This window comes from Balaenoptera acutorostrata, chromosome 5 (genome assembly GCF_949987535.1).
Source record: "Balaenoptera acutorostrata chromosome 5, mBalAcu1.1, whole genome shotgun sequence".
NCBI lineage: Eukaryota > Metazoa > Chordata > Mammalia > Artiodactyla > Balaenopteridae > Balaenoptera > Balaenoptera acutorostrata.
This window is the reverse complement of record NC_080068.1, coordinates 72,003,918-72,027,577: the sequence shown is the minus strand read 5'-3', so window position 1 is coordinate 72,027,577 and position 23,660 is coordinate 72,003,918. Positions and strand designations below refer to the sequence as shown.

The 23,660-nt window shown below is 38.8% G+C and overlaps 1 protein-coding gene and 1 non-coding gene across 5 annotated transcripts in view; one reads left to right on the top strand and one right to left on the bottom strand.

Moving 5' to 3' along the window:
* The window catches only part of CORIN (corin, serine peptidase), a 261,407-nt gene that overhangs the window by 116,729 nt on the left and 121,018 nt on the right, over positions 1-23,660 (bottom strand). The window lies entirely within an intron of this gene.
* LOC114237767 (U6 spliceosomal RNA) lies at positions 12,155-12,261 on the top strand. The gene has a single exon (XR_003623278.1). It is a non-coding gene; the product is annotated as a U6 spliceosomal RNA (small nuclear RNA).

The following is a 23,660-nucleotide window of genomic DNA, read 5'->3' as shown; positions in this document are numbered from 1 at the left end:
GAGATTTTGTCTGTTTTGTTTCCTGCTACAGCCATAGGATATATGATGGACATAGAGCGTGGGCTAAATAAACTTTGCATTCAACCCAGAACCTTTCTAGAGCAGATGGAAAATATCATGGCCAAAATTAAGACAAATATTCTGGCCAAGACACACGAAATATTGGCCACAGAGATAGGTAAATCAAGTCAGGTTCCCTAATAGTCAAAACTGATTCTGCCATGGCCGTAGGGGAAAGGCTACAGATTGACTGACTGATTGATTTTTGTTAAAGTAAGAAAGCCTCTTATATTGCTGAAATGGCCAAAATATGAAATACACAGCCTGATCTGTATTTAATGGAACAGAATAAAAGAACTCTTGAGATGCTTTCCAGGTTTAAGTTTCAGCGAAATGCCAAAGGGAAGAAATTGGATGGCTGCTTTCAAGCCAGTCCCTTTCTTATCACCGACCACCAGAGGGAGACCACATCATGAAGCAAAGCACAGAGCCCATGCTATAACTGTGACAAGTGTCCAGATGTGTGACAGTATTTGAAAACAATTGTATTTTATGCATTTTTCACTAATGATGTTAAAATAAAATCACATTAAAAAATCATTTTGCATTTCAAATACAGACACGCAAATATGAATTCTCATAGACAAACGTATTTGGAACACTCATGGTACTTGGTGCATTTATTTCAGAATTGACTTTTTCCACTCTCATAGCAACCAATAATTTCAGAAATCCAGTTGTTAGTTTTATTTCAAGTGGCTTTATATACATTTTTAGAATTGTTATTTGTACCTAATGCGATTTTTGTGGAATGGAAATGATCTTTCAGCAAGTGATCTTATTACAAGATAATCTCATTACAAATGCCTGTTGGAAAGTCTCACCATGGTGCCCACATTGAAATGAAACTCTCCCCCGCTGTAGAAAAGGTCTTCTGAAATGTTAGCATCATAAGCTCCAAACTTCTCTGCTCTAAGAGCTTTGAAGAAAACTGCCAGTTTTTCTCTGAAACTATCCTCCTAAGAAAACTCTGTGACAACCCTTCCAGGGCCGTTTACAAGTAGACCGAAAAGGAGGCCAAATACTTTGTGAAATTTAGCTTGATTCGAAGGGCTCCTGGGAGAGCTCCCTGCCTAAAATATTTCCCAGCTGAAATTCCTCAGTTTGGATTTTACTCATTTAATTTAAGCCAAAAGTCCTCAATTAAAAGGCAGTTCCTGGGGATTCCTCATTTACTCAACCAACCAAGAATTCTGGAGGCTGTCTGTAGATAGTGCTGGACATGGCAGCAATCATAATCATAAGGCCTTACAGAGACTAAAAGAGACAAGTCGTTATCAGTGATTAGTACCTCCGGAGACAGCACTTTATGTATATATTTATCTTTTAAAAAAAAATATTGGGGGCTTCTCCAGTGGCGCAGTGGTTGAGAATCTGCCTGCCAATGCAGGGGACACGGGTTCGAGCCCTGGTCTGGGAAGATCTCACATGCCGCGGAGCAACTGGGCCCGTGAGCCACAACTACTGAGCCTGCACGTCTGGAGCCTGTGCTCCGCAACAAGAGAGGCTGCGATAGTGAGAGGCCCGCGCACCGCGATGAAGAGTGGCCCCCGCTCGCCACAACTAGAGAAAGCCCTCGCACAGAAACGAAGACCCAACACAGCCAAAAATAAATAAATAAATTTATTTAAAAAAAAAATATTGGAAAATTAGTATAAAAAATTAGGAAAAAGGTAGAATCTAAAGAGTGAGGCCCCAGCAAAGACATACCTGGGTAAAAAAGGCCCCAGAGGACAGAGGGTCAACATAGGAGCAGCAGGGGCCACAGAAGGGGCGAGAGTGAACTCCATGGGAATCAGAGAGGAGCGACGTCCTCTCTTGCTAAAAATTCCAGCCAGGATCGGATATCCACGACTTTAAGCTAATACTTATCAACCACTTTCTATTTATCAGGCAATGTCTTAAAGGCTTTACCTTCATTTATACCTAAGAACACAGCCACAGCCATGAGGTGATACCTCATGTATCAGAGGATGAGACCAAGGCTTGGAAAAGTTGATAACCTTCCTCCATAACTTGACTAATAAGTAGCAGAGCTACTTAATAAAACCTGAGCAGTGTGATTCCAGAGCCCATGCATTTAATATAAAACACTCAAGGGTTCTGTGTTAGTTTCCTACTGCTGTTGTAAAAAATTGTCCCATACTAGGTGGCTTAAAACAGAAGTTTATTCTCTCACAGGTTTGCAGGTCAGAAGTCTGACATGGTTCTCGCTGGGCAAGAATCAAGATGCTCACAAGTGTGTGTTCCTTATGGAGGCTCTGGGGGAGAATCTGTTTCCTTGCCTTTTCCAGCTTTTAGCGGCTGGGCCTCCCCGTCCTTCGCTCATGGCCCCCCTCCTTCATGTTGAAAGCCATCAACGTAGCATCTCTCTAATCCTGCATGGGCATCACATCTCTTTCTCTGACTCTCCTCTTCTGCTTCCCTCTTCCACTGTTAAGGACTCTTGTGATTACATTGGGCCACTCAGATAATCCAGGAGAAACTCCCTATTTCCAGATCAGATGAGTAGCACCCCTATTTCCATCTTCAACTGTAATTCCCCAATGCCACGTGAATTAATATATTCACAGGTTCCAGGAATTAGGACAGGGACATCTTCGGGGGGCCATTATTCTGCCAACCACAGATGCCTTGATATTTTATGAATTTTTTCTATGCCTCTTACATACAGCCACCTGCAAATGACTGGCTCAGGAAAGTGTGCCCTCTCTCCCACCTGACGATTGCCCTCCTCTTCCCATTCCCTGTGTCAGAGATGCCATGATCTGGCATCTCTCTCTAGTCATTTTTCTTGGTTCCAGTTTGATTCAGTCAATTCTATTGTAGGAGGAGCCCAGGGTGGCAGGGATCTTGGGCCATGTAAGATCACTAGGGGAAAATTGCTGTTCGATTCAACTCCTGTAATATGAGTGTTCAAAAGACTCAGGAATGATACTCTAAAAGGTAAATGAATCTGATATTGGGCTTTGGTGCAACCAAGAACCATCTGTGCTTTTGCAGATATCAACCACATGTGCTTCTGACTTTTCCAAGAGGCAAGAGCTGAGCGAAGAAACCGAAGAGGACAGAGGCCTGACGAGAAGCCCAGCCTTGACTTCCCTCTCTTTCTCATTCATCATTAGTAACCAAAATCCCTTTTAAAAATTCAAAAGAGCTACATGTGTGAGGGCAAAGAAGCTATGGGACTTCATGCTATTCTGTAGCAGGCATAGAAAAGGCAGCCAAGAGGTAGCTGCAGAAAGCTGAGCAGACAGACTAGTCCCCCAGCCAGGACCAGCTACATAATTGCAGGGCTCAGTGGAAAATGAAGATGTGGAGCTACTTGCAGGGAAAAAAAAGTGCTTTAAAAAAACTAAAATACAGTCCCTCCCATCAGGAAACCTGCACAAGCCTCTTAGATAGCCTCATCCACCAGAGGGCAGACAACAGAAGCAAGAAGAACTACAGTCCTGCAGCCTGTGGAACAAAAACCACATTTACAGAAAGATAGACAAGATGAAAAGGCAGAGGGCTATGTACCAGATGAAGGAACAAGACAAAACCCCAGAAAAACAACTAAATGAAGTGGAGATAGGAAACCTTCTAGAAAAAGAATTCAGAATAATGATAGTGAAGATGATCCAGGACATTGGAAAAACAATGGAGGCAAAGATCGAGAAGATGCAAGAAATGTTTAACAAGGACCTAGAAGAATTAAAGAACAAACAAACAGAGATGAACAATACAATAACTGAAATGAAAAATACACTAGAAGGAATCAATAGCAGAATAATTGAGGCAGAAGAACGGATAAGTGACCTGGAAGACAAAATGGTGGAATTCACTGCCAAAGAACAAAATAAAGAAAAAAGAATGAAAAGAAATGAAGACAGCCTAAGAGACCTCTGGGACAACATTACACGCAACAACATTCGCATTATAGGGGTCCCAGAAGGAGAAGAGAGAGAGAATGGACCCGAGAAAATATTTGAAGAGATTATAGTCGAAAAATTCCCTAACATGGGAAAGGAAATAGCCACCCAAGTCCAGTAAGTGCAGAGAGTCCCATACAGGATAAACCCAAGGAGAAACATGCCAAGACACATAGTAATCAAATTGGCAAAAATTAAAGACAAAGATAAATTATTGAAAGCAGCAAGGGAAAAATGACAAATAACATACAAGGGAACTCCCATAAGGTGAACAGCTGATTTCTCAGCAGAAACTCTACAAGCCAGAAGGGAGTGGCATGATATACTTAAAGTGATGAAAGGGAAGAACCTACAACCAGGATTATTCTACCGGCAAGGATCTCATTCAGATTCGATGGAGAAATCAAAAGCTTTACAGACAAGCAAAAGCTAGGAGAATTCAGCACCACCAAACCATCTCTACAACAAATGCTAAAGGAACATTTCTAAGTGGGAAACACAAGAGAAGAAAAGGACCTACAAAAACAAACCCAAAACAATTAAGAAAATGGTCATAGGAACATACATATCGATAATTACCTTAAACGTGAATGGATTAAATGCTCCAACCAAAAGACACAGACTTGCTGAATGGATACAAAAACAACACCCATATATATGTTGTCTACAAGAGACCCACTTTAGACCTAGGGACACATACAGACTGAAAGTGAGGGGATGGGAAAAGATATTCCATGCAAATGGAAATCAAAAGAAAGTTGGAGTAGCAATCCTCATATCAGATAAAATAGACTTTAAAATAAAGAATGTTACAAGAGACAAGGAAGGACACTACATAATGATCAAGGGATCAATCCAAGAAGAAGATATAACAATTAAAAATACATATGCACCCAACATAGGAGCACCTCAATACATAAGGCAACTGCTAACAGTCATAAAAGAGGAAATCGACAGTAACACAATAATAGTGGGGGACTTTAACATCTCACTTACACTAATGGACAGATCATTGAAAATGAAAATAAATAAGGAAACAGAAGCTTTAAATGACACAATAGACCAGACAAATTTAACTGATGTTCATAGGACATTCCATCGAGAAACAGCAGACTACACTTTCTTCTCAAGTGTGCACGGAACATTCTCCAGGACAGATCACATCTTGGGTCACAAATCAAGCCTCAGTAAATTTAAGAAAATTGAAATTATATCAAGCATCTTTTCTGACCACAACACTATGAGATTATAAATCAATTACCGGGAAAAAAACGTAAAAAACACAAAAACATGGAGGCTAAACAATACATTACTAAATAACCAAGAGATCACTAAAGAAATCAAAGAGGAAATCAAAAAATACCTAGAGACAAATGACAATGTAAACACGATGATCCAAAACCTATGGGATGCAGCAAAAGCAGTTCTAAGAGGGAAGTTTATAGCTATACATGCCTACCTCGAGAAACAAGAAAAATCTCAAATATACAATCTAACATTACACCTAAAGGAACTAGAGAAAGAAGAACAAACAAAACCCAAAGTTAGCAGAAGGAAAGAAATTATAAAGATCAGAGCAGAGATAAATGACATACAAACAAAGAAAACAATAGTAAAGATCAATAAAACTAAAAGCTGGTTCTTTGAGAAGGTAAATAAAATTGATAAACCATTAGCCAAACTCATCAAGAAAAAGAGGGAGAGGACTCAAATCAATAAAATTAGAAATGAAAAAGGAGAAGTTACAACAGACACCGCAGAAATACAAAGCATCCTAAGAGACTACTATAAGCAACTCTATGCCAATGAAATGGACAACCTGGAAGAAATGGACAAATTCTTAGAAAGGTATAAACTTCCAAGACTGAACCAGGAAGAAATAGAAAATATGAACAGACCAATCACAAATAATGAAATTGAAACTGTGATTAAAAATCTTCCAACAAACAAAAGTCCAGGACCAGATGGCTTCACAGGTGAATTCTATCGAACATTTAGAGAAGAGCTAACACCCATCCTTCTTAAACTCTTCCAAAAAATTGCGGAGGAAGGCATACTTCCAAACTCATTCTATGAGGCTACCATCACCCTGATACCAAAACCAGACAAAGATACTACAAAAAAAGAAAATTACAGACCAATATCAATGATGAATATAGTGCAAACATCTTCAACAAAATACTAGCAAACAGAATACAACAACACATTAAAAGGATCATACACCATGATCAAGTGGGATTTAGCCCAGGGATGCAAGGATTCTTCAATATACGCAAATCAATCAATGTGATATACCATATTAACAAACTGAAGAATAAAAACCATATGATCATCTCAATAGATGCAGAAAAAGCTTTTCACAAAATTCAACACCCATTTATGATAAAATCTCTCCAGAAAGTGGGCATAGAGGGAATGTACCTGAACATAATAAAGGTCATATATGACAAACCCACAGCAAACATCATTCTCAATGGTGAAAATCTGAAAGCATTTCCTCTAAGATCAGGAACAAGACAAGGATGTCCACTCTCACCACTATTATTCAACATAGTTTTGGAAGTCCTAGCCACAGCAATCAGAGAAGAAAAAGAAATAAAAGGAATACAAGTTGGAAAAGAAGAAGTAAAACTGTCACTGTTTGCAGATGACATGATACTATACATAGAGAATCCCAAAGATGCCACCAGAAAACTACTAGAGCTAATCAATGAATTTGGTAAAGTTGTAGGATACAAAATTAATGCACAGAAATCTCTTGCATTCCTATACACTAATGATGAAAAATCTGACAGAGAAATTAAGGAAACACTCCCATTTACCATTGCAACAAAAAAGAATAAAATACCTAGGAATAAACCTACCGAGGGAGACAAAAGGCCTGTATGCAGAAAACTATAAGACACTGATGAAAGAAATTAAAGATGACACAAACGGAGAGATATACCATGTTCTTGGATTGGAAGAATCAATATTGTGAAAATGACCATACTACCCAAAGCAATCTACAGATTCAATGCAATCCCTATCAAATTACCAATGGCAATTTTTATGGAACTAGAAAAAAATTCTTAAAATTTGTATGGAGACACAAAAGACCCCAAATAGCCAAAGCAATCTTGAGAAAGAAAAACGGAGCTGGAGGAATCAGGCTCCCTGACTTCAGACTACACTACAAAGCTACAGTAATCAAGACAATATGGTACTGGCACAAAAACGGAAACATAGATCAATGGAACAAGATAGAAAGCCCAGAGATAAAACCATGCACCTATGGTCAACTAATCTATGACAAAGGAGGCAAGGATATACAATGGAGAAAAGACAGTCTCTGCAATAAGTGGTGCTGGAAAACTGGACAGCTACATGTAAAAGAATGAAATTAGAACACTCCCTAACACCGTACACAAAAATAAACTCAAAATGGATTAGAGACCTAAATGTAAGATCGGACACTATAAAACTCTTAGAGGAAAACATAGGAAGAACACTCTGACATAAATCACAGCAAGATCTTTTTTGATCCACCTCCTAGAGTAATGGAATTAAAAACAAAAATAAACAAATGGGACCGAATGAAACTTCAAAGCTTTTGCACAGCAAAGGAAACCATAAACAAGATGAAAAGGCAACCCTCAGAATGGGAGAAAATATTTGCAAATGAATCCATGGACAAAGGATTAATCTCCAAAATATATAAACAGCTCATGCAGCTCAATATTTAAAAAACAAACAACCCAATCCAAGAATGGGCAGAAGACCTAAATAGACATTTCTCCAAAGAAGACATACAGATGGCCAAGAAGCATATGAAAAGCTGCTCAACATCACTAAGTATTAGAGAAATGCAAATCAAAACTACAATGAGGTATCACCTCACACCAGTTAGAATGGGCATCATCAGAAAATCTACAAACAACAAATGCTGGAGAGGGCGTGGAGAAAAGGGAACCCTCTTGCACTGCTGGTGGGAATGTAAACTGATACAGCCACTATGGAGAACAGTATGGAGGTTCCTTAAAAAACTAAAAATAGAATTACCATATGATCCAGCAATCCCACTACTGGGCATATACCCTGAGAAAACCATAATTCAAAAAGACACATGCACCCCAATGTTCATTGCAACACTATTTACAATAGCCAGGTCATGGAAGCAACCTAAATGCCCATTGACAGACAAATGGATAAAGAAGTTGTGGTACATATATACAATGGAATATCACTCAGCCATAAAAAGGAATGAAATTGGGTCACCTGTAGAGACATGGATGGATCTAGAGACTGTCATACAGAGTGAAGTTAGTCAGAAACAGAAAAACAAATATCGTATATTACTGCATATATGTGGAACCTAGAAAAATGGTACAGATGAACCAGTTTGCAGGGTAGAAATCGAGACACAGATGTAGAGAAGAAACGTATGGACACCAAGGGGAGAAAGTGGTGGGGGTGGGGGGGCGATGAATTGGGAGATTGGGACCGACATGTATATACACTGATGTGTATAAAATGGATGACTAATAAGAACCTGCTGTATAAAAAAATAAATAAAATACAATTCAAAAATTCAAAAAAAAAAAGAGAACTTCTGGGGTAATGGACATGTGTACTGTCTTGACTGTGGTAACGATTGCACAGGTGTATGTATACCTATGTCAACTGTATTAAATTGTATGATTTAAATATGTATATATATACATATTTCAAATATGATTTTAAAATGTGATTTAAAATGTGTGTATTTATGGCTTGTCAACTTTGCCCCAATTAAAAAAAAAAACCATAATGGAAAAGAATATGAAAAAGAATATGTATATATATGTGTATAACTGAGTCACTTTGCTGTACAGCAGAAATTAATACAACACTGTACAGCAACTATACTTCAATAAAAAAAAATACTAAAATATAAGCATACTTTCCCTTAAAGTATTTTATCACTTATAAAACATAATAGCAGTCATAGTGATATATGAGAAACATAGACATAAATTGAATAAAAAATAATACTTTGTGTCATAATTTAAGAAAAACTACATTATTAATGTGATTTGTCTGGCTCACTATTCTGCAAATTCATTTACTAATTCATCAAAATGTATACTTTTAGCAACATTATTTTCAATCTATATAATGGAAGATGGTGTCAGTAGCTTGACAAAGGCAAGATTGCAAACAATTTTTGTTAACTTTTAATTTTGACAAGGATCTTTTTTCTGATGCAACTTTTCTTGTTGCTTTAAGGCTATTTTATAGGCTGTGACAACACTGGGATATATTTCTGACAAATTATTTTGAAATACAAATTTTAGTATATCTAGAGCTGATGATTCTTATGGAGCAATTAATGAAAAGGTTTAACTCTTCATATGAATTAGTTCTAAGCCTGAATTTAATTTTAAATATAAATTTATACAATGGCATTTTAATGTTTCTTCTGATATTTCCTATAAATCGTGGAGATCACACCAGAACTCAAATGTGGCTTCAAAATTTGTGTACAATTCAAAATGTCTGTTTATATATTCTAGGGCTGTATCATCAATTTTAAGGAAAATTTTCATTTTATGTTATCTTCCTCATTAATAAGTGTTGCACCCAAAGATAGTGCACCTCATTAGTAAGTGGTGCACGTAAAAACAGTGTTTTTTTTTCCATTGACAATGGTTAACTGTAATTTCTATTTCCAAACCTGTGGATATTTGTTTTGCAATGTTTCCCAAGGATTCTAAAATCTTTGAAGAATTCTAATAACTCCTTGATAAATGCTTTATTGCAATGTTCATGCATGTGCTTTTACTGTGTAATAATTTACTAACAAAGTCTGTTGCCCAAGCACTGTCTGTCTCATGGTTCAGGTGGAGAGTTAATATTTGTGCAGATGCCACAGGGACAGGCCCCAGGGACAATCGACCAAGCTGGCCTCCCACATGTCCCCATGTGGAGCCCCTCTTTTTCCCCAGGGCCAAGCCCACCACTGCCACCCTCCAAACCTGCTTCTGTTGTTGCTTCTGCTGTTGTGGCGCAATCATGGCCATCAATCTGGGCCCAGGTCCTGGCCCAGCCACCTTGGGGCCCTGGGGATTCCCAGACAGTCCTCAGGCACATGCTTTGGGCCGCCAGGCCAGTCGCTCTGCACCCACACCGCCCGACCATCAAGCCATTTGGTAGGTACCCGAGTGTGCACACCCTACCCACTAACACATCCCCACCGCTCACGTGCACGTTCCATTGTCCCATCAAACCTCACCGCTCACACGCATGCTCCACTGTCCCATCAATCCTCATTTACACAAGTATAAAGATAAAGCTGTTAATTTCAAGATGGTGACAGCAAAGCATTAAACCAAGCCTGGAAGACTTCTAACTAAGCACAGGACCCTGGGCCACGGCACGGATCGCCAGCCCAGCAAACCGGCCCTGCCTCTGCCTTTCAAAGCAAACAGAAAGGCAGGGAGGGTGAGATGGGGATGAAAACCTGTGACAAGTTCTTCTGAGAAGTTACAGGAGCAGGGGTTCCAGCATCCCACTAGGTCACTATAGTCTTCCTCCACCCGCATCTCTTCTGCCATACCCACCGAATTCCATCCTGTTGGAGTCACTGTCTAGACATGGGAACCACCACTGTGATACGGCAGGGACTGCTGGCTGTCCATCCTAATGTGCTCTCCATCTCTTTCATGGTAATGGAGTTTAAGGTGGACCCAAGATTGCCGAGCTAAAGACTACATTTCCCAGTCCCATATCACTAAGTTCTCCACAATAGAACATAAGCAGATTCTTCTTCTACTTTGCCTGCTTTAAAAGGGACTTGCTGCCATGTACTTCCTCTGTTTGCCCTCCCACAAGTTGGAGTACAGATACAGGGCTCAGCCAGCTTCAATCACTTAGACAAGGAACCTGGTCTAGGGATTGGTGAAGCAAAAAATGGATGGAGGGGCTTCCCTGGTGGTACAGTGGTTGAGAATCTGCCTGCTAATGCAGGGGACACGGGTTCGAGCCCTGTCCTGGGAAGATCCCACATGCAACTAGGCCCGTGAGCCACAACTACTGAGCCTGCGCGTCTGGAGCCTGTGCTCCGCAACAAGAGAGGCCACAATAGTGAGAGGCCCGTGCACCACAATGAAGAGGGGCCCCGCTTGCCGCAACTAGAGAAAGCCCTTGCACAGAAACGAAGACCCAACACAGCCAAAAATAAATAAATAAATAAAAATCAAAGAAAGAAAAAAAAAAGGATGGAACCCACATCTTTAGATGACTTCATAGGGCAAGCCTGACTTGGCAGACTGGAAAATTCATCTTGGATCTATCGCTTAACAGAGAAATTAAATGTTATTTTCTTTAAGCCACTGTATTTCAGGATCTCTTCTATTACAGCAAGTTAATTATTCCGTAACTAATATGAATAGTTTGAATCTGGAGAGGTTTCATCCCCATTGTTCATCTGTCCATAAGGAAGATCTGAGAATAAAATGGTATGAGAGTTAGGACCCCAGGAAGAAGCTGGGTCCACCACACCCCACTGAGGACTCTGGATGTACCTTTGGACAGAGACATAGATTTACACATATCAACTATGAATCTAACAGGCGTCAGTAACAGCCTAGAGATGTACTCACAACACTGCTTCTATGAGAAATTATCTGTCATGTTTGAAATAACTAATTTGCAAATATATCTTTGAAATACAGCCCAGTCATTCACTGAAGGATGCCTGTAATTCTGCACCTACCTTACAGAATTGTAGTAAAGATTTGACATAATACACGCAAACCATTTGGCACAGTATCTGACACCAAGTGAGCTTTTGATACATTTAATTTCTTTGTTATCACGGACACTATTAAAGTGGCATCATAATATAGGCAGCCAAACAAAGAAGGAAGTACTTTAAGGACGTATAGTGTCTCAGGCCCGTGGTATCAGTGGGCAACAACCCTCTCTCCTCTGACCCACCCCCCCCCACAGAGGTATGCGGGATAAATTAGTTAAACATTCCTAACTCTCTTAGATTCCAAAAGTAGTTCTAGTAGGTTTTTCCAGAAATAAACTGCATAAAATATTACCTCAAAAAATGTGTGAGCTGTTAAAACATTCCCCAAAATAGACCATTAGAAGTGACGGGTTAGAGAATCAACATAGAAGGAAATATCTGTGCATCAGAAAGAAGAAACCAAATGCTTGCTTCGGCAGCACATATACTAAAATCGGACTGATACAGAGAAGACTAGCATGGCCCCTGCACAAGGCTGACATGCAAATTCATGAAGTCTTCCATATTGTTTTGGAATATTACTCAACCATAAAAAAGAATGAAATAATGCCATTTGCAGCAACGTGGATGGACTTACAGATTATCATACTAAGTGAAGTAACTCAGAGAAAGGCAAATATCATATGACATCACTTATATGTGGAATCCAAAAAAATGATACAAATGAACTTACATACAAAACAGAAATAGACTCACAGACATAGAAAACAAACTTATGATTACCAAAGGGGAAAGGGGGGGAGGGATAAATTAGGAGTTTGGGGTTAACGTATACACACTACTATATATAAAATAGATAACCAACAAGGACCTACTGTATAGCACAGGGAACTATACTCAATATTTTATAATAACCTATAGGGGAAAAGAATCTGAAAAAGAAAAAAATATATATATATATAAAATATATAAGTGAACCACTTTGCTGTACACCTGAAACTAACGCAACATTGTAAATCAGCTACACTTCAATTTAAAAAAAATTTAATTTAAATTTAAATTAAAAAAAGAAAGACGAAACCAAGAAGTGAGTTCAAGAGAGAAACATGAAAGCCACCAAATCCACTCCTCTCAACCCTACAAGAGCCTGGAAGTAGAATAAATAAGTTTACCTTCTGCAAGATTAACTTTACAATCGATAATACACAATGGATCAGGGCAAGATGGCTTTTTAAAACTCAAGAAGAAAATGGGTTTCTACTTTGAAAAAACTTTTTTTAAATAAAAGGAAAACAATAAAACCTTGAAAGCTACAGGGAATAGAAAGAGATAGTGGAAAATCCTGAGCCTTTATTAGGTGTGGAGAAAAACTGGTAATACATGAAACTGCAAAGGTAGACTTTTAATTACTTATCTCTAGAGCACTGTTTTCAAAGAGTGAACAATGAATAAGACAATAACAAAGACCAGAAAAAGGAGGCAAAATAGGTGAATACCTGCAGAAAGATTTCTTAATCTGGACTGGGCAGTATTTCATTTGTTCAGCATTTTTAAGGAAGGAAATATTCCACATAGAGAAAAATTCAAATAGCTAAAGCATCTCTTTAAGATTCCTAACATCTTTCATAATTTTATTAAAGCTCAGTGAAATAGAACACTTGTTCTCCACCTTCTTAAATGGAGAGTGTTAAATTTTAACATTTCTTTGCTGCCCCAAGGTCTTTACAATGAGCAGCAAAAATTTCTCAGTGCCAGAGGAAATTTCCTCGGGGCGGGGGAGTGGGGGAGTATTTGTCCCTCTGCTAAACTGCCTAAGACCGCTGCCTGCTTTAGGCTCTTGCCACTTGGAATGTATCATCCTTCCCCATTATATACAGGCTCAATGGTCACCATCTCTACTGGTGTAGAGATACCTGCACCAGTAGTTCTATCCACCTCCATTTCCAATTTGTTTGCCATTAATTATAGATCTGGGAAACAAACAAACAAAAGCCAGTTTTTAGATTTGTTTTCAAAGTAAAAATGAACATGCTATGAAAGAGGACCTTGGGAAATATTGTTAATGGCAGAGTGAACAGCTATTTCATTGTTCATCTTTTTTGTATTTTTACTTTTTAATCACTGGTTGCATTCTGATTAATTTAGGTGGCAACCTCTGGATAAGTAAGGTGCTAACCATATATTCAAATAACTGAATTAAAATAGAGGCAGCACAGGAAAAGAGATAATATTGCTGCAGTGCAAAGAGCATGGAGCTCTACCATTAGAACTGGATTCCAGTCCCAGCTCTGCCTCTAATCAGCAGCATGAACACTCATACCCACCATGGAGAGGTATTCTGAAGACTAAAAAAGGTAAAGTGCCAGCCTCCATACCTGGCACATATAGAGCTCATATAGGCAAGCTAGATTATTATTTTAAAATCATTGAGCATGTACGGAAATTTGGATGTGTGTCTAATATGCTCAAGAGGGATTATGAGAAACCCAAAATTCAATCTGTAAGAAAAAAATCAACTTTAAATTATTTTAGGTAAAATAGAGTTAATTAAGTTTCTGGAATTTTAAAGCTGGAAGAGACTGGCAAACCTACAGTCCTGCCTCTCCATCCTAAAGATGAGGAAACTTGACTTGGCCAAGGTCATAGAGCTAATTAGAATGTAAAGGGCAGGACTGGAGCCCAGGTTTTCTAATGTCTAACCCAAGGCTCTAAAGCAAATATGAATTAATCTAGAACAGAAGTTGGCAAACTTTTTCTATAAAGGGCCAGATAGTAAATTGTTTAGGCTTTGCAATGCATACAGTCTCTGTTGCAATTGTTTAACTATGCCACTGTAGAGCAAAAGCAGTCATAGATAATATACAAATGAAAGGGCATGGATGTGTTTCAATAAAACTTCATTTACAAAATAGGCTGCAGGCTGTATCTGGCTCACGGGCTGCAGTTTGCTGATCCTGATCTGGAACAAGTTGACAGACCCTTTAGATAAAGGAAAATGATGGGTATAATTTCAAATCAACAAATCTATGGTCAATACAGTAAAAAATGGGATGACAATAAAAGAACTCAGAAGATTGATTTTATACATATACGTGTGTGTATATGTATATATGCACACACATATATGTTGCTATTGTGACTAATATTTCATTTTATTTTATTTTTTGGCTATGCCACACGGCATGCAGGATCTTAGTTCCCCGACCAGGGATCGAACCTGTGCCCCCAGCGGTAGAAGTTTGGAGTCTTAACCACTGGACCACCAGGGAAGTCACCGTGACTAATGTTTTAAGATGATGTTTGATAAGGATCAATTCTGGCCTTAAGATCATTATATTCTTTAGTAGTAATTGGGATAATGCAAGAAAGAAACTCTAAGAAAACAGGAGGACTCTCAAAGAATGGGAATTCTAAATGATCTTGGCTAAGTAAGATCTGTGAAGAGAACTAAAATAGTAGTAAACATTAAATAATATAATTTATTTCAGTTAGAATAACTAAAACACAAAACACTAGGAGAAAAAGCAAAGTACTCTAATCTGCAGAAATAAATAAATATTGCCATCAAAATCTACTGATTGACACAAACTGAAAACACATCACCATCTCACCAAGGGAACATCCTTAATATCAGAATCAAAGAGTATGATCATGGAAAGAGGAATAATCTACCAGAAACAAGAACACACCTAAAGTGTATCTGGCCTTGTGTCAGGACCACCTGGTAATCCTGGTTCCATGATCACAATTTTCATAATATTCTTTAGACACGTAGAGAGAGATCTCATGGAAGAAGATGCCCAAACACCTTTTCTTCTGCATTAAGGGCTAATGCAAAAAGTGCTGCAATATAAGGCAGGGACAAATTTCCTGTTCCTAAGAAGTATGACAGATTGGAATAGGTTTGCAAAGGAATATTGTTCAAGCTTCCTCTAGGGAGCCTTTGAGAGTAGTCTGAACTCTACATCTGTTTGGCTTAAGGCATCCTCCCTGAAGAGAAAGGAAAGAAGTAGAAGACTTCAACATCAGAATTTTAAGGGAGTTATTCAAATTGTCATTTGACAAACTCAATTGAACTAAATGTAGTACTGTATTTTCCCTAATGTTTATGTTGCTCCCGAGTAGTAAACTGGTTGTTTAAAAAGCACATCTCCCCTTGGAGGCACCAAAGGGTAACCCAATGATGTACGGCGAGAATGAGGTTCATTACACCGTGCCAACTTGCTCCCAACATCTGTTCAGTTTACACAATGACTCATTCACAGTACTCAGTGCTTAGTGCAAACAACTGTCATCCTCCAATATTTGATTTGTCCTTGGGCTTTCGCACACCTAGACTTTGGTTTCACTGCATGATTTTGGAAGAAGAAAGGCATAAAACAAAGCTATACCAATAAACAAGAGATTGACTTGTAACGATGAAAGTTTTAGGTATCCAACTTCTGCAACTCAAAAGGATCTGAGTCAACAGGATGATGCTAGCCAAAAAGTATTTAAACACCTTTGCTCTCTGTCAGAAACACAATTAGAGCCGTTGCCCGAGTATCGTAGTCCAGTGTCACTTCCTATACCGTTTTCTTTATATAGCAAGGAAAATGTTTAACACATATAAAGGATCACAATCCAAAACAATGTTAAATGACAGAGAATAGTGTTTTTCATATATATGTATTGTACATATATATATGAATGTATATGTATAGTCCTTTTTCTACTCATATGTTCACTTGCAATGCAGTAATAATTTATAGCTAAATACAGCTATGAGAAAAGCTTCAGTATCTTATTTCTGTGCATCAGTTTAAAAAAAAGACGGCTTCAATTATCACACAAAAATGTTGATGCTTTACAAATATTACTAAAAAGTAAATGAAAATAGGCCACTTTCACACTTGTTAAAGATAAAATAACTGAAAGAATAATGTGTTGGAAAAAATAGAGAATATATTCTCTACAATGCACAGCAGAGAAATACCTATTAGCTGTAACTGATGTTATAAACAAAATTCCTGTAGAAATAATACCAACACCACAACTAAAGCAAATTTTCGAAAAAAATAAATTGGCAAGACCAAAAAGATGCCCGCCCCTAGAAGAAAAGTTATGTTTAGCTTGCTTAAAGGAAAAGTAACATTTTGTGTGGAAACTCAGAAACCCCAGAACCATGGATTTTTCTCATTTATTTTCCATTGTAATGTCCTTCAAGGTTTTTCACAGCAACAACAATGGCTCTAATAGATGATGACTCAGGCATGCAAAACCGATATATATTCAATTTTACCAGCTGGTAAAAAATGTTTTTTCTCACCCACAGCTTTGACCAGGTCACCCCACCCCGCCAGTGGCCTCACTATTGTTCTCCTTATCAAGTGCAGACTCCACGTTCTCGACTTCAAAGGCCCCCTCCAGTTTTCCCAGCTTTCATTTCCTCTCTAACCAGTCTGTATTCTTCCAGCCAAGAAATCCTTCATTCTGTCCTTTCATTCACTGGCCCCCAACCTTCATCCATACTCTCTCACACTTCCAAGCAGGCTCAGATCGCTTTCCACAACCTATTTCTTCCCTTTAGATGAAACCTAAAAATTAAACTTGTTAGGTTAGATGACCAGCTGCTTTTGTTTCCTTGTTTTTATTTTGAAATCTGATGGCATGTGCTCTGTACAAAAGAGATTGGGACCAGGACCCCAATTACAAATTTCTCGAGTATTTTAGTCATTCATGTTCAATCTATTAGACCTATATGAGGCATGACACAGAATAAAAAACAAAGCATTTGCATCACATTTAAATATAGGAAAAAGAGACATTCTATTACATTTTATGACTGCTGGTTGTAGGAATTTCAGTTGATATCTTTTGGGGGACCATGCCAGGACCGGAAGAAACTGGGAAGGCTTAGTTCTAGATAGGAGAAGAACAAAGGCACAGACAGCCCCATATCACACCATGAGAGTGATAAACCGGCAGCAAGCTGAGAAGGAGGAACGGACACAGACACAGGACGGGGGAGAGGGAAGCTGGCTGCAAATGAGCACAGTATTCCAAGTAGGAATAAAAACAGACCAGAGTTCAGCCAGGCAGAACGGCCTTAGGGCATCTGACTTGGCACCAAATGCCAAAATGGACACAAAATATTAGTGACACAAATCACTAGCTCGTTAGACTTAGCTTCTGAAAGTCCATTCCCTTTTCCGCAATAAACGTTGCTGTCAGCTTGCATATTTTGTTGTTCATAATACTAATCCTAATGAGACTCCCAGCTGCAATGCAAAAGGCTGGATTAATTCTGTGCGCTTAAGTTACTTTCTTCATTGCTAAAAGCACCTTCATGCATTCTCTCATTCAAAAACATACTCAGTGTCAAGGTTATTTTGTCAGGAAATATCCTGAAATGATGAGCTTCAGTGCCCTTGTCTGTAAAGATAATAGTATATACCCAGTACGCTGTGTAGGAAATTAAATGAGACAGTGATATAAAGCACTTAACACAGTAACTAGCACCCAGCAGGCATGCAATAAGTTAGCTATTATGATTGTTGTTGTTGTTACTGTTATTATTATTACTGTAAGACTCTTGTTTTTAACAGATGACAGTTGTCACTGTAACGTGAGCCATAAGCCAATAAAATCTAATTTTTAAACCAATGTTTATTTACACACATTTTCTATCTTGCTATAGAATACAATGAATCATGTTTTTTATAAAGAATTTTCCAGAGTCCCAGTGGGACTCCATTCCTTCTCTTGAAGCTAGTAGGGCACCAACCTGTTTCCTAATCAACTAGGGAAAAGACAAGAGCAAGGAAAGAGAAGAACTAAAGTAGAAGATTGAGCATTCCTTAGCCTGTATTAGAGTTAAAAGGTGAAAGATACCAAAAATAAAATAAAATAAAATAAAAGGTGAGTTGAGCCATTTCTCACAACTCTTGTGGATCTCAGAGGAAGGCAGATGTCATCAAAACTGCTTTTGCAATTTGCCCTTTAAATGTCCTGAAGTTTGTCCCCTTTCCTTTTGTGTCCTTCCCTTGTACTTCGTGTTCATCCTCCATAAGCTCATTCACCTTCTTTGATTTCAGCCCAACATATACACTAGTAACTCCCAAGCTCTTGTTCCCCCAGCTCAAACCCTCTCTCCTGGTACCTACACCCAATGAATGACATAACAAGGGAATTCACAAGTCCAAATGTTTCTTTCTCCCAAACTAGTCTCTTCCCTGTAGCCTCTACTTTGACAAGTGGTACAAACGCCACCTCTTCCCAACCAAACACTTGCTTGTTATCATTCCTTCTGCCTTTTCCTCTCCCCAGCGGGTCACCAAATCTCTAACGTGTGAGTCCTTCGGAACAGGGACTTTGTCAGTCGTGTTCACTCCTGAATCCCCAGCACATACTAGGTGCTCCATGCCCCTTTGCTGATGCATGAATGGTGTATAATAGCAGCTCCATAACTGCTGAAAGCAGGCATGAATGCATGTCTTCAAGCTGAGGTCCCAGAAAACAAGATGAACGTAAAAATAATTCCCCTTTTCTTAAATTTCTCTAGTAATTTGTTCTTCTAAACGAGGCTATTAAATCACATAAAACAATTGGTTTTCTATCAGAATAACCAAATAGTATTTGTTTTGTTGCAACGTTCAAATGTTAATCTCTTGGCTGTTGAGTTTCACAGTTAAGGAAGAAGCTTTCCAGACTTCAGATTTTATCCTATAAAAATCTGTAAAAATCCTCTTTTCAAAAGTTATACTTAGCAGGGAGTCTTCTGAAATACAAATTGGGAAAATTGGAAACAGCTTAGCAACCCCAAAGAATAATATTTCACAATATTGTATGGAGTAAAAAGCCAGGTCCTGTGGGACCACTGGCTGGATGTATGAAGCAATTTCAGAAAACATTAACTCTTTCAGACCTTCTATATGCTATTTAGTGGACAGAAGTAACTTGTCAAGGACTCTCAAGATTTTTGAGTGATCAGCCTTACATTTCATCTAGAACTTTCTGTCCTTTGCATTGAGTTGATTTTAGTGAACTAGGGTCCTAAAGTACAGGTGTTGTTTTCTTGCTAAGAAGTATGTGGCCTTGCATCTTACTTCGTATCAAATCTCCAGTCAATTCAACTTGCAAGGCTTTGCTTCATAAAAAATAGCAAAAATGTGCTATTAATAACAGAAATGAAGGTCCGTACCTTCATGTCTGCCCCTGTATTTGACTGGCGGAATAAAAGACTTCATGAAATAAAAATACTTCGAGGCTCATTTATTTTTATCTATACCAGGCAGATCTGAACACTATATGTTTTCTTCAATTAGAAGACTGCTGGCAGGCAGACTTATTTTCAGTACAGAGTCTTTGCCTAAATTAAGCTATACATTCCTGACATCTTGTCCAAGGAGACTAAGAGCAAAACTCTAAACTCCTCCTTACCAGGTCAATATCAGCAGTTCTAAACTAAATAGTCACTTTTTTGTCCGGTGTTGAGATTTATCTGAAATGCCAATCATGAGAAAAAAAAAAATAGGAACATTGCCATGAAGAAGAGAAGAGAGAGAAGCTGATGGGGCACGTGCAGGTAAGCACTGCATACCTAATCACAAATTATAAGGTTAAGGAACAGTATTCGCTTTATATATGCAATTGTGTGCTTTATACATATACATGTACATATACATAGAAATGTCCCTACATAATATGCACTTTTTTAAATAAAATAAACCCTTTCCTTCTTTTGTGGGCCTAATGCTATAGGTCTAATCTTTAATCTACTCTAACTAAGTGCCTGCAAGGAATGATTTTTAAATAAGTAGTCTTTGCACACAGCACCACCATTTTGTGCTCATTTTGAATGCTATTAAGTTAAATGCACGTAGAAATGCTCTTTTCTCCTCTTAAAATGGGTGCCCTGTGTTTTATTAACAGGGCCGTCCTAGGTCCTTGAACTCTTAACAGGCCTACATTCAAACAGGTTCAAATCACAGCTTTGCAGAGTCCTGCCTCTATAATCCTGAGCAAGTTACTTAACCTCTCTAAGCATCAGCTCTCTCATCTACAAAACGGGCAGTGTCTCGGCCAGTTCACACTGCCACAGCAATCCCGCAGGCTGGGTTGCTTAAGCAACAAATATTTATTTCTCATGGTTCTGGAAACCCAAGATCAGGGTGCCAGCAGGGTCAGGTTCTTGTTGATGTTCCTCTTCCTGGTTATGTCCTCACATGGCCTTCCTTGGTGTATGCGCACAGAGAGCGCAAGCTCTGGGCTCTTTTCTTAAAAGGACACTCTTGCTTCTCTTTAGGGTTTGCTACATTTCTCTAAACACTAATAAATAATATTTGTTTCTTTTTTCCTTTCCTTTAAAAAAAAAAAAAGATGCTAATCCCATCGCAGGATCCCCCCTCACAACCTCATCTAAACCTCATTACCTCCCAAAGTCCCCACCTCCTAGCACCATTCCATTGGGAGTTACTTTCAAGATTTGAATTGGGGCAGGGAGAGGGGGGCACAAACATGCAGGCTGTTAACAGGAAGAATAACCATAACCTTCACAGTGCTGCTGTGAGGGATAAAGAAGAAAACGTCTCTAAAATGCTTAGCACAGTACTTTGTATATAATAAATGCTCAGCAAGTATTATATATCATTATTGTTATAACTATAACACTATTATTAAGACTCTATTATTTGGATTGGAAAGTCTGACCACCATATCTTCTGGGATTTTTTTTTCTTGTTTAATTCTGTAACTGCCTTAACCATATTCACCCAAGAGAAGCTTAACTTAAAAGTAATTGATTTTCCCTTCTACAAATCTCTATTGAAATACCATTTCCAAAGACTAGCCCCACCAGCCTCTATTCCATCTTCACAATTACTCAGCACTTTTTTGTGCTTGACACTTACCACATATACTAATGTAATCACTTGTATACGTGCATATGCATTTCTGTCACTTGTGATTCATTTTTATGCTATATGTGTCTGTTTTCAACATTAGATTATCACTAATGAAGTAGAACCAGGATAATAGCCAGGTCTGTATGATTCTACAATAGCCACCTTCTTAGGGTGGGATGTTCTTCCCTAAGGGTAAGCAAAAACTTTCCAAGGGTACATACAGGCAGAGCTTTAAGGGAATCAGTTTCCATATCCTAATTTCCCTCTTTTCCATAGTTAACCTTACTTGAGGCCACATGCAAGGATGAAGTCATCAGTTTTCCTTTTCCTACCTCCCCCTTCATGATGTCCTTTTTTTCAATTAATGGGAAAAACAAAAACAAAAACAAAAACCATGTCTCTTGTCCATTCCAAACTCGCTCTGGTATATAATTCTAAAGTGTGAAACATCTGGAGTTCCAAACAGACAGACAATTCAAAATATCTTCCGTTTAGCTATCTTGCATTCTCATCCCCCAAAAGTCAGAGAATATATTGTTCCTAAGGGAAACCCCTTGAAGGGCAAAGTTAAAAGAGCACAGAGAAGAAACATTGAAGGCAAGGGCACTCATTTCCTTCAGGCAGCAAACTTGTGTCAAGGCACTGAATTTTGTGTCTGTCTGCCTACCTAAATATGTATCTTAAAATTAAAAGTAAAAAGTGAGATTCTAAGCTTCTAGCTCCAGTTAAGATGGAATAAGAATATTCCACCTCATCTCCCCCTCTGATTCTAACTGAGAATTCTGAACAAAACACATAAAGCAACTATCTATGGTATCTAAAAACAAAGGAATAGCAGGCAGATTGAGAAGGGAAATCAAGACTTAAAATAGACTAATACAAATATCGAATCATTACATTGTATACTTGAAACTAATATAACGTTATACGTCAACTATACTTCAATTAATAAAAAAGACTAATAAGGAAATGAGTTTTCTAGCGTTTTTCTTTTTTCACCCATATTTCGCCACACAGAACCAGGGCAGCAAAATTATGGAACTATGCAGCAGGCATGACCAAGAGAAACTCTCTCACTGGTCAGAGAAATGGGAGGAAGAGGCCCTGCCAAACAAAGAGAGGGGCGGAAATCTCCGGAGGTGTCTACTCTCTTGACCCTCCTCTGGAGGGAGTTCCCAGTGTTACAGCAGGCAGGTAGCTAGATATGAGCAGAGAAAGGCGGGCACAGGCCAGGTGGCAGGAAACCATGCATCTTGTAAACAGTGGGGGGTCCATGGGAGGACACAGAAAAGCAGGAACCCCCAGACTGTCAGAAAACGACACATTTTGGGGTGAGAAGTGTCCTGGAGGCAGACAAAGAAAGGTGGGGCAAGGCAGGAGTCTCCTGCATCCGAATGTAACCTGTTGCTCATTATGCTCTCATTACAATAAAATTAGCCTTGCAGATAAGAAGTACCCATCATGCACCAATGCCATGACACTTCCAATAAAAGCTAAATAAGGACAAAACTCCCTCCTCCCCTTGGGAAGGTGGAGCTGGGATCAAAATCAAGGAATACGACCCCAAACCCCTCTTTCCCCAATGAATATTCCACCCCTTCATTTGTGTGCCCTTCATAACCAGCATGCCAAAGAAACCCAGTGTAGCTACTCACCTGTCTGCCCTCTCTCCCTCTGAGAGCATATTCTTGCCTAAATAAATTGATCTTCCTGTCTCATTTCTGAATTCTTTCTGTGACAAGAACCTTACTTTCACCGGGAACACCAGTCCTAAAGCTGTACGCCTGCAACAGGGAGAGAAGCAGGAGCCTAGGTTGCCTATTTGCCCCAGAGGTGGTTGTGACAGTACAAGGATACTGAAACTACAGCTTTTTGGATGAAGGACCAGGAGGAAGGGTTCCTGGGAGCCAGGGAGTTTCAGGGAGATCACAAAGAGAAGGAAGCTTGAGGAGAAGATCTGATGGAGCTGTGTATGAAGTCCTGAGCATATTCCCCAGGAATGCATCCATGAAAATGAATTGAAATATAATTCCAAAGGCTTTGAGAAATAAACTACAATGTAGGCCATGGCCCAGGTACCAGACT